This window comes from Tympanuchus pallidicinctus, unplaced genomic scaffold (assembly GCF_026119805.1).
Source record: "Tympanuchus pallidicinctus isolate F22 unplaced genomic scaffold, pur_lepc_1.0 scaffold12, whole genome shotgun sequence".
NCBI lineage: Eukaryota > Metazoa > Chordata > Aves > Galliformes > Phasianidae > Tympanuchus > Tympanuchus pallidicinctus.
The window spans coordinates 11121726-11133537 of record NW_026294637.1 but is presented as its reverse complement, the minus strand read 5'-3'; positions in this window follow the sequence as shown (position 1 = coordinate 11133537).

The window sequence follows — 11812 nt, the reverse complement described above, 5'->3', positions numbered from 1 at the left end:
GTAATAGATCAGGGGCCATTGCTATTGAAAAGAGAATTTTGTAATTTTACCTCTAGAGCTCAGTGTATCAGCTGCCAGCAGTAGAGAGACACGTGTCTAGAACTAATTAGAATTGTGACTGGATCGCAAAGCAGAAAAGTAAAGTTTAATCATAATTGAAGACTTTAAATACCAAGGAAATAGATGTGGCACTTAAATGGAGATGTAACTATCAGAAATGATGCTAATTTTTTGCCTTGTGCATTTAAATCTATTAATGATTTCTAACAGAAAGGAAGAGAAGTTTAAGTATTTCATTCTGATATTGAGATGGCCATCACTGTAGATAACATTTCATGAGATGCCATCCTGCATCAACACTACAAAGATTGTAATGGCTATCCTCCATTTCTGTGTGTAGACTGTTTCCTTTATATTCCCAGCTGCCCTAGTAACACTTCAGAATTAACATGCATACTGAAGGCTGGATTCACTGCTTTGTAGAGCTGTAGCTTTTGTCAGCTGGAATAAATATAGTGTATGAAGATTAGTTTCTAAGAACTGCATTAAAGAGTTACAGGAAGCAGAAATAAAGAACAGAGTTCAACAGAAAAGGATGATGATGTGACTAAAAGATGAGACTAACTCAGAAGTACGAATAAGGTAGTTGTGTCTGATACTGGTTTGAAACACCAACAGAAAGTTTGAATTGAGGGTTTCAATTTATGCTACAACAAATTCTTACTCAGCTGCCTCTTCTGTGAAGTTTACTTCTATGATTTCCAATGGAATGTTTTGAGAAATAGGTCAAAATCATCTTTTTGCTCAGTGCTGCCAAGTTAAGAAAGCCCAGTTACTCAGGGCTGCTTTCAGCAAGACCGAGTCATGTCCTGTGGTGTGAAGATGTTATTCATCCTTGTCTCTTGCTGTCAGGCCAAGTAAACACTTCTCATAAAGTGTTTTCATTCTCTTTATGGACTCATTCAAGGCTTTAGCATCAGCGTTTAAGAGAAATAAGTGAAATGAATCCTAGCGCTTTTAGTCAGAAGGCCCATCAAGTGGGTAGAAGAGACTTAATTCTAAGCAGCTGTGATCTCACTTGGAACAAAGGTATTTAAGATTTATGCACAATAGTTCTTGTGATAGAATATTTTTAACTCAGGAGAAGCTTGGAAGAGGCCTAGAGTTTTGATGAATGTGAAATCTCTGCTGAGAAGCCTTTCTAAAATAAATAAATAATGAATGAATGCAGACATTTTGGAGAATAAGGACTGAATTCATTGGGAAATGCTTCCGGCATGACTGCAACTTCATTGAAGTTACACAGCTTATACAATCAGAAGTCAAAATAATTGCAGTCTGAAAACTGAACTCTTGTTCATTTTCCATGTAAACACACCCTTCCATATCTATTTGTTATGCAGAGACTTGTTTGCAGACTCATTTCACTGTATAATTTTCTTGGAATCAAAAGTACCAGCAAAAATGGTCAGAACTTTAGTGAGCAATTCTATTGTGTCTTGTATTCAGAGCTGATCACAATTCTGTGCATTAGGGTTCAGTCATTATCTTATGTTCTAGGAGTGTTTGTTAAAATCTATTTCTTTGATTTCCAAAGGAGATGACAGCTGTTTTCAATTTTTAAGCCTGCTTAAAAATTCAGGGAAAGTCAGGCATTAATATATATATATAATTTGGTTTTAAAAAGATAATTCTATGTTCTTACTACTTGTAAACTATGTTTTAGCAGAACTAGATCTTGAGGCTGATTTTGATCTATTTTGTGGTATATTACTTACAGATTGTTAATGTGGACAAACTAATATGAATTGTCAGTTTTGAACAGGATGAGTTATTCTATGGATACCAAATGAAAAGAGCTTTATGTACCAGCAAAAGAAAGTTACCAAAGAGAGTTCCAGTCCTTTCCTGTGGCTTCAAATAGACTTATTCATTGCAGTGTTGCTTTGGCTTTAGTAACTAAGAAAAATAACTTGTGCAGAACTTGCTTATTTGTTTTATAAGACATTATGTAAGTCTGTAGCATTAGAGAATACCACAGCTATTGGAAAAACTGCTCTGGAAGGTATTACTTTCATATTGCTAAATCATAGTAATAACAAGAAAAAAAAGAAGATTAACTCAATTTAGAAGCACATATATCCCTAGATATTCTTTATTATATATGCAAATAGCAAGAATAAACCACCTAATTCTTCAGATTATTTATAAAACCTCAGAATGAAATGCTTGGTAAAGCAAGAAGTAAATATAAGGAATGTGAAACCATTATAGATTCTTTCTTCATTAGCATGAGTTGTTTGAGGTTTAAGGGAGTCAAAGATCTAGCTAGTTTCCCACACAATGGAATTATTGATTCCTCGTACCTTAATCATTTGTTTAATCAAAACGACTCATTTCTAAAAATGGAACATCTTAGTAATGTTTTGTTGGGTCTCCTTCTGTCAAAGCTTTATATCTACTTGGTGACAAAAAGAATTTGTTCATGAATTGTAGTTTGGCAGCAATGCGACAGTTTAATTGGTCATGAAGAGAGCATGAGAAAGGTTAAATAATGTAAAAATGCTTGTTTACATTCAGACTGGTTTTTGTCAAGACTGACTTCTGTGGGATATATCTTTAAATCAAATATTATTTCCATATGCCAGAGAAAATGAATTTCAGTTCTTTCAAGCCAAAGAATTCCTGGAACTCTGTATAATGCAACCAGAATGATTGGACTTGCTGTTCACTACAAAGATCTATAGTTAAATACTGCAAATTCTTCAGTGCCTGAGTAGGCATTCAGTGAATTAACAAAGTTCTGTTTTATACAATAAAAATAAGGCTTTTTTTCCCCCCTAAATATTTTACAATAGACTTTTGTGAAAAGGGGATGTAAATGCTCTCCATGGTTGAGCAGGGGAGTTCACATCCTTGCAGGGACCCTGTGGCTCACATGATAACATTGGTTAGAATGTTGTTTTAATAAAATGGGATCAAATCAGATCTAGCAACAGCATAGAAAGAAAATCAGTTAAATCAGTGAAGACAAAAATACTATGTACAAAATTACAAAATTTCAGTACTGTGAAACTAGTAGGATTGAGTAAGGCTTAGGGCTTAATTTTTTTTATGGCCTGATGATCCCATTGCAGTTAGTAGGGCATGAGGTAAACGTTGTCCTTACAGCAGGGCTGAATGTTGTCTGGTACATCTGTCCCTAATCTGCTGCATGTGATTCAGGGTAGAAGGAGACAGAGATGTTTGTATGGATGCAGTCTGTGATTGCATGGCTGAAGAACCATCTAGCTCAGTGCTGCACCTTGAAGAGTGGCCCAAACCATTGGCTAGATGAAGAATATTGGTAGCAGGCAAATACAGATGTAATACTTCCCTCTCCTTTTCCCCCACCATCCATGCGTTTGCAGTAGTGGTTGTCTGTCTTTTGTAGGCTCTCCAGGAAGGATGATGCACTCTTTTTATCGAGGCATTTTGCTTAGGCCTTTTCTCTTAACTTCTCATATATACTGCTTTCCTGTTATCCTAAACAAGTTAATCATCAAATACTACTAATGGAGCTAAGACTACTGTGAGTGTCTGTGTAATCAGATGCTTCATCTGTTTCTGTCTAATGGAAAAGCCGTGGGGATATCCCATGCTCAACCTGTGAAGTTCTCTACTTGGTGAAGAAATTTGGCTTCCATCTCGTATTTCTGCCTCTTTAAATGGCAAAAAGAAGGCTTGTGCATGAGTGTGCTCTAACACTGCTGTGCATAGCTGCTGAGCAGATGAGGTGGCTGCTATTGCATCATTACATTACATGTCATGATCAAACAGTGCAGTGTTCTTAAAGCAGTCTTCCACACGCTTCCCCTAGCTGCAGGATATGTCCTCGGAACCTAAAAGTGTTTAAACAGTCTGAAAGAAAGAGACACTTTGGGAAGAATTCATCATTCCTTCAAGTACAGTCAGAAAGCTGCTCTGTACTGTTTTGAAATACATGCAAGTCTTTGGAGATGATGACCTTGAAGGTAGTTTGTTGGTTTTTTGAAGTATTTTATTTGTTGTGTCTGTCTGGAACAAATGCAGGAAAAAACCTCACTAGGAAAAGTACTATTTATGACTGCTGCTTCTTCAGAAGCCACTTGCATTTGGACTCTGTTGGTGTTTGTATTCTCCGTGCTTTACCAAAACCATTCCTTCTGTGAAGACTACATATGTGTGTAGCTGCATTGGGGCAGTGGGCTTTTAGGGTTGGTGCAGCCCCAATCTCGTAATGCTAAGCCTATAGGAGTGGCTGCACATGCAAGGTAGAGGCTTTGCTGCATAAATATTTTAGTTGCTGATCAAGATGTGTAATTCACTGTGGCAGTGTATAAAACCAGTATGCTGTTACAAGGGAACTGTCTACCTGCATGATTTAGGGCCAAGTAGATGCACTGGGCTTTGAGATGCTTGAAACAAAAGCAAAAAATATATTATTGCAGGATTACATTGCTGTTGCCTTTTGGAATCGACGTTAGCTTATATCAAGCATTGCTCTTGCCTGATAAGAGGATGTAAACCTTTTAAAAATGTAAGCTGCATTTTTTCAGTAACTTCCTTCCAAGTCACTTTTCTCATTCTGTCCACATCAGAACTGATAAAACAGCGTTAAAAAACAGCCAGTGTAAGTCAAAATGGAAAGAGTTAACCACATTCTGAGAGACTAATAGGAGAAAAACATCCATAAGTTCAGATCTTCAGACTATGATAGGCTTACACTTGTTAATTCAAGAAGTGCAGCTGGTTGTGAAGATGGGAACAATGTGTTCTGGTCGCACACAGAAGTGGCTGTAATGAAGTATTACAGGAACAAGTCGTGGATGTGTCATCTCAAACAAACTCTGAATCTACTCTCTGGGCATCTACAGTTCCTTGCTTATTAGCTGTTCAGCTTAGCTACTTTTTGTCCTACTCCTGAGTTGGAATTACAGCTGGCCAAGAAAAGGAAGAGGTGCATGAAAGCTTTGCCCCTTCTGGATGTGCAGGAACTAGGGAGCGCTGTCTCAGATTTTTTTTCTCTTTGCCCATGGACTGACTGCAATAAAGGTGATAGAGAGCTTGAACTTGAAAGGACCAAGGAAGACTGAGTACTTTCTGTGGAACTTAAACCATTTTCCCCTGTTTTAATTTCTTTGAAGTAACACTTACGCTTTCCAAGTATTTCTTGTTATTCACAAGGAGTTGAAGTTTGGGGTTATCTGCCTTTCTGAACTTTCTTTGTACTTTAATTCCAGCCACTTGGCCTGTTTTTAAAGGAGAAAGATAGGATTGGAACCTTTCAGGACTCCTGAGATCTAGGGCCTTGTTGTTCGGCCAGATAAGCACTGTATTCTGTAAGGGGCCAGCGCTGCTCTCCTACTCACTGGGATCCCTCCAGTCATGGTAGGACACACTGGTCTGTTAGGGCTGCTGGACTCCCAACTTCTCCCTTCAGCAGCTTGAACAGACTGGCTGTCTTTCAGTGCCACTTGTAGGAAAGCACTCCTGACTTTCTCGGGCAAATTTTTGTTATTTGATTATTATAGTCGTACTCTGTCATACTGTTGTTGTATCACACAGAATCCTTTCCAGTGGTCATTTGCATAAATTATAGGAAGTTTTAAGCATTTTTGTTTTTAACAGCTAGAGACAATTTCCACCAAAATTTAAAGCAACCAACCAACCAACCTGCCCCCCTCCAAAAAAAACCCAACGGAAAGTGAGTTAAACTTTTGCTAAGTGGAAATGTAGCCAAACCTCTTGTGCCTGCAGTGCCAGCAGTGGAAGCAGACATTTTAAGAGTGCTTATGGAACAGAACAGTTCCAGCACTGAAGGTACTGTAGGTATTTCTGTAATGGAATATAAATACGCAGTACTTAAGTTTAGCTTGTAAAGAAGGTACAAAGCAATCAACTGAAAATGTGACCGATCGCTTCTAGTTGTTCTGAATCCTTTTAACTGCTCCTTCAAGTGCTGCTGCTTATTTTGCTAATGGTACCAATTGCTCTGTGAAGAGAGCTGCCCTGTCTGCATGAGCTCTGAAGTGGGCAGGATTCAGAGCGTTCTCTCTGTGCCTAACTTCTTTCTCAGTCCTGCTCTGCTTGAAGGCCTGACAGATTTGTAAAAGTAGGCTTAGTGCATGGGATGCATTGTTTGTGCAAGAAGATGGATTTTCAGAAAGTGTGTTCTACTGCTACATTCTTGCATGTATCTGTCAAAGTTATGGAGAATTTCGTGACCCATCAGTTTCTCTTAAAATTCTGTGATACCTTTTAGTTTTTTTCTCTTCTTTCCTTTCCTTTCCCTTTCCTTCCCTTCTCTAATTCTACTCTTTCCCCCTTTTCTCCCTTTTTTCTTCTTGCATTCTTTTGGCAAATAGAAGTAGATGTTTTGAAGTGGTCTATGAGAAATAATAGTATTGTAAACCATAAAGGATGTGAATGAAGCTAAGTTAAAGCTAAGTAGAATTTCAGATTGGAAATTCTGCTTTAAAATGATTCTGACTGAGTTGAAATACATAGTTCTAAGCTTCTGTATTACCTTGTAATTACCTTGTGCACCTTGTAAGGCCTGAAGCCAGTTTTGTGGAATCACAGCCTCGTGCTATGCAGCACTGCAGTTGTTGCAGTTGTCTGCAGAAGGAGCTGCTAGCAAAAGCAAAACAGTTGTGTGTGGTCACGGACCGAACAACTGTAATTGCTCTTTGGCTTTGGGCTCTGTGGGACTCCATTGTGTGACTCAGAATATTTCCCAAATGCCGTGATCTTTAAAATTATTTTGGGCCTTAAAGTTTTGTGAGGTAAGTATGCTTAATCTGTGTCCTTTCTAATAAACCGTGAAATGCAGACAAAGCAGAAATTATCATGGACTGCAAAGGTCAGACTTCTGAATCATCTGTGATTATGTTGAGGCTCTACAGTGAAACATTAATGCTTCTGTTATGTGTCTGTTCACTGCTGGTGTCTGCACACCGATACATATGTTGCTTTTGTTGTGAAGTGCAGGGCCCTGGGTCAGTGTCAGTAGTGCTGCTTGGTGAGGCAAAAAGTCAATGTTGCATCTTGTAGAGCCGATGTGTTTTTAAGAAGAAGGAAAAAAAAAAAAAAAATAAAGAGAGCACGCTTGTAAGAAATAGGATTTTATTGATGTAAACTAGTTTATGTAGAAACAGTGCAAAACTTTCCAAGTGCTAGTGCAAAAATAACCATAACCAAGTGCTAATAAAGGTGGGGAATCAAAGAAACAGCTGGAAGACCTGAATGTTTGGGGCATTCTTGTTTCTGATGTGATTTCTCTTTATGTACCTTCAGGAGAAAAAAAATAAATTCAATAAAGGACAAGTAATAAAAAAGAGCATTGGGATTTACAAAGTGCTTCTGAGGGGAAAGAAGGAAAACAAAGAGAGAACTTTTTTTTTTTTTAAAGCTGTCTATCATTGTTGACATGAAGATCCAAATCTTGATTTAGAAGTAGGAACAGAAGTGGACACTGGATGCACTTTCATATCATGGTGACAAAAGCTAAGAAGGAATGGCAAGCTACCAATATTTCTAAACTGTTTTGCTGTGTTTCTATTGTAGTGTTTCTAGAACGTCCCACAGATCTGCCAGTATACTGGAAAATATAATGGTAGTAAATGAGTAGAAAACAAAACAAATTGTGTTGCTGTGCCAGTTTCCTTTATTTATCCTGAGATTAAGTCCATGTTTTTTTTTGTTTTTTTTTTTTTTAAACTGTAAGTGCTGGTTCCGAATGACAACTGATAGCTATGCTAGGCTCTCTGGTTCCTCTTCTATGGAAACTCTGCATTAGGATAATACTGGCTAAAAGGCCCTCTGGTAGAAAAAGCTGTACAGCAGAAAGGTTGGCGGTCAGCTGCCCAAATCTGCTGTTCCATTGCCTGCCATGGAAAATGTACCTCTCAGTACCATGTCTGACTGCAATGGAGGATACTGTTAGAGCTGATGGTTGCTGCCAGCCTCTTCCTGACAAGGAGACCTCTGTGCCCGCCAGGCAGCGCAGCACCCAGCCCATCAAAACCCTGATTAAATTGCTTTTTTTAAAAAAGTTTTTCTGACTCAATCTTGTTTACTTAGAAATGCCATTCCTCAGGTTACGCTTTGTGGCATTTCTCATCGCTTTGTGGTATCTTCAAATGGTTTCTTTTTTTCTGTGGAGACCAGGAATAAAAATTCAGACAGTGCGATGTGAGAGGATTCTTCCCAGACACAGAATGTGCCAAATTGCTGTAGACGTGGGCAGGAGCCACAATGCCTGTAAAGGCGCTGAGCATTCTGCCAGTGCCCCCTCCATCCTGTATTCCCAGAACAATTTGAATGTTGTGTCACAGCCATGTGCCATTTTGAGATCTGCACAGACTGCTTTTTGCTGCTTCTGAAAATGAAGGAGTGCACGGCTTTGTATCGGGGTGGCTGTGGGGGTGATGTGCCCTCTCCTTCCTCAGCTACACTCAGTGCCTTTTACAGCTTCTTCCAAAGTAAGGCAAAATATTCAAAATAGTGTTATGAGTGTACATTCTGTGCCTAAGTTACACAGCAGCTTTCCTGAAAATGGTATGCTTAGAAGATTCATGTTTAAAAACTCCTTGAAGTGTAATAAATCTAAGAATAAAAAACTAATAAAGCCTTCTGCCTCGCTCTTCTTTTCTTGTTTTCCACTCCTGTTGTGTGCTGCCTGGAGATGAGATGATAAGACCTTTGAAACAGAGATGATCTTTTATGAAATGTGTCTGAATAAGATCTATCCTAATATGCCGAGCTCCCGGAGAGGTAATATTGCTGTGGGTACACTGTCCATTAACTTCAGACACATATGTCTGAGCTTGCTTTATTAGCAGGAGAGGTAAAGCAATCTTTCCTGGAATGGGGTTCATCTTGTTCCACAGGTGGAAGGCTGCTTGGCAACTCAGCCCCCACGTCCCTTTGTAAGAGGCACTGGATGAATTTGTTAAGCCATGTAGTGCTAGTTGTCTCTCTTGGCTTTATAGGGAATCTTAGGATGTGTCCTTACAGCATGTATTGCAGTACATCCAATGAAGAAGTGCTCAGATAAGAAAATGTGGTTTTAATTTCCAGTGGGTCATAATGGTAGATAAATAGAATGACAGAATGTTGTGAGGAAATTATGAAGAGCACTGATTGTGTGAAAGTTAGTGAGAGACACAGGCAGCTGTAATCAGCTTTTGCTAAGGTTGAACTGTGTATAGTGCTAAGAAGTCAGAGGGATGGATGCAATGTACACCCAGTGTAGCGCAGAAAGGAAATCTCTGAAGCAAAGAGGAAGCTTTAAGGCTGCTCTGCTTCATTTGCTGCTATTTTTGTTCATTTAATCTGATATCCTTAGGCCACTGGGGTGTATCCACACTGCTTCCATGGCAAATCCATGGGAAGTGGCTGAGGTGAGTGCCCATAGTTTGCAGCTCAGAACTGGAGTTACTGCTGGGAGATGTGTTATTGGAATTCCTTTAGCAGATGTTTTGTGTGTTGCTTTCAATCTAGACAAAAGTTGGGTTTGACAGTTTGTTTGGTAATAAATATTCAGTATTTAATTCCTGAACTACTGATTCCTCCAGTAGCATTTACTGCCTTCAGATTGCAGTGCTATGATGAGGATGTGACAGATCTGTTGAGTCACTTACCATTTGTCATGCATTTCTTCAGTTGCTTTTATTCCTCTAGTTTAAATCACCAATGAACGATTGTAGCAATGGTGCTTGAATTGCTCTGTGTGACTTTGCTCCTCAAGTCATCTCCTCTGTGATTCAGCTTTGGTCGTTATAGCATACTTAGGAGTTCTGAGCACTTTTCTGGGAAAGCCATCTTTAGCAGCCAATGGCTGTTGCACAGCGAGGAGCTGTGCTGCTGGCACCGGGTAGTGCTCTCTGTGCTGCACTGCTTGCTGAGATTTGTGCATTTTGTTCTGGATGTTAAAGGCTGACCTAGTAAGAGGTTGATTTTCATTGGTCCTTAGTTTGCTTTGATCACTGTCTAGATATTCCAAAATATACCAGGACTTCGTTGTATACATGTATTTATTTTACAACTCTCTATTAAAGTAAAAGTTGCCTAAAATCAGGGGTTCTAATTAAGGTATATGTTGCTGATGCCTTAAAGAACTTTATATCCTTGTGCCGCTTGAATGCACAACAGAAACTTAAAGGGGCTGGGTTATAGATCCAGCTTTTTTAGCTAGTAATGTAAGAATCATCTAGCAATTCATAACCTTTCCATGCTGGGTTTTTTGTCTTTTTTTTTTAAACTATTATATAAAATACTGCTTCAAATTGTTAACTGTATCTAATTAAATACTATTTGTTCAGCCTAAGATTAATTTCACTTATACTTACAATCATAGAACAGTTTGGGTTGGAATGAACCTTAAAGAGTTTAATCCTTAATCCAGCCCCTCTTTCACGGTGGTACTGGGGGCTATACCATGAACATACTTCTATTTCTTCTACTATTTTATATTATTTATATTATTTATATTATTATTTTATTATATATATAATATTATTTTATATTATTTTATATTATTTATATTATTTTATTCATTTGCCTCTTACTCTTAAAAATAACTTTTTTTTTCTTTTCATTTTTCCCCCTCCTTTAAAGGGAAGCTTGTGTATCCAATATACTACAATGCATATGGAATGTAGGTGCAGAGTTTGTTTGAGCAGAAATGCATTCTGGCAGCTGTCATTGATGTGAGCCTGAGGCTATTCTGCAAGACAAGGTTAACCATGAAGTTTGGTGCAGAGTCTGGATGCTACAGTGAAACAGTGTTTGCTTCAGTGCCAAAACTGAATTGCAACCATGATTTGAATGGAGGAACTCTATAGCTGCTTGGCTGCCAATGTGTTGTATGATTTGAGCAGTGATAGCAGAGATGAGGAGAAAAGGGCATTATAGCACTTGTGTTTCTATTCTTCTGGAATGTATCCATGCTGGGCATATAGCTGCAGCAGTTACCAGTACCCAGTGTCTCAGAGGAGTATCAGTTATCATGGGAGGCTATGAAAGGTTTTTTTTTTTTTTTTTTTTTTTTTTTAAAAAAGTAGATGAGGGAAAGAGGTGAACTTCTTTCTAATGGTACTCATAAAGATTATGGTCTGTTTTAGCATCATTTTAATGTCATAATTGGAGGAAGTTTGGTTGTCTATCTAGTGGAGTATCACCTCAGAACTCAGTCCATCTTTCAGCGTTAGTTATTCAAGTGAAAGCAGTGTGCCAGTATGCAGTGTGCTTCATCTTGGGAGAGCTGCCTAAAGAGATGACATTTCAGTTATGACAATTTTTGCAAAGTAAAACATCAGTGGGAGCAGTATTTCAGTGTGACACCTCTGAATACATTGTCTGCCTCAGAATAATCAAGTGATATTCTTTATTACACACATAGCATGTCATTTGGATGCAAAAATATCTCATGGTAAAGCAATGTTTTATCTTCTAACAATTTATTTCAGCTGTGTGACTGAGCTGGAATTGTGCAAAGAATAAATGTGATGTTGTACCTGCAGTGTGCAGGCAATACATTGATAGTTTTGTTCTACTTCCCATGTGGGCTGGGCTGATGTACATCACTGCTGTATGCCATGCTTCCTGCAGGTCAGGTGTGATGCATGCTTACTGTAGGACATGCTTTAAGAATGACAACTTCCTGAAGCGCCACCAAATAATTCAGCTGCTGCTTGTTGGCATCTATCTGACCTACCTGGAAAAAAGGACCAAATGGATATAAGAGATAATTGTTCTCTTATGCTGGTGTAGATTATTACTGAGTGTA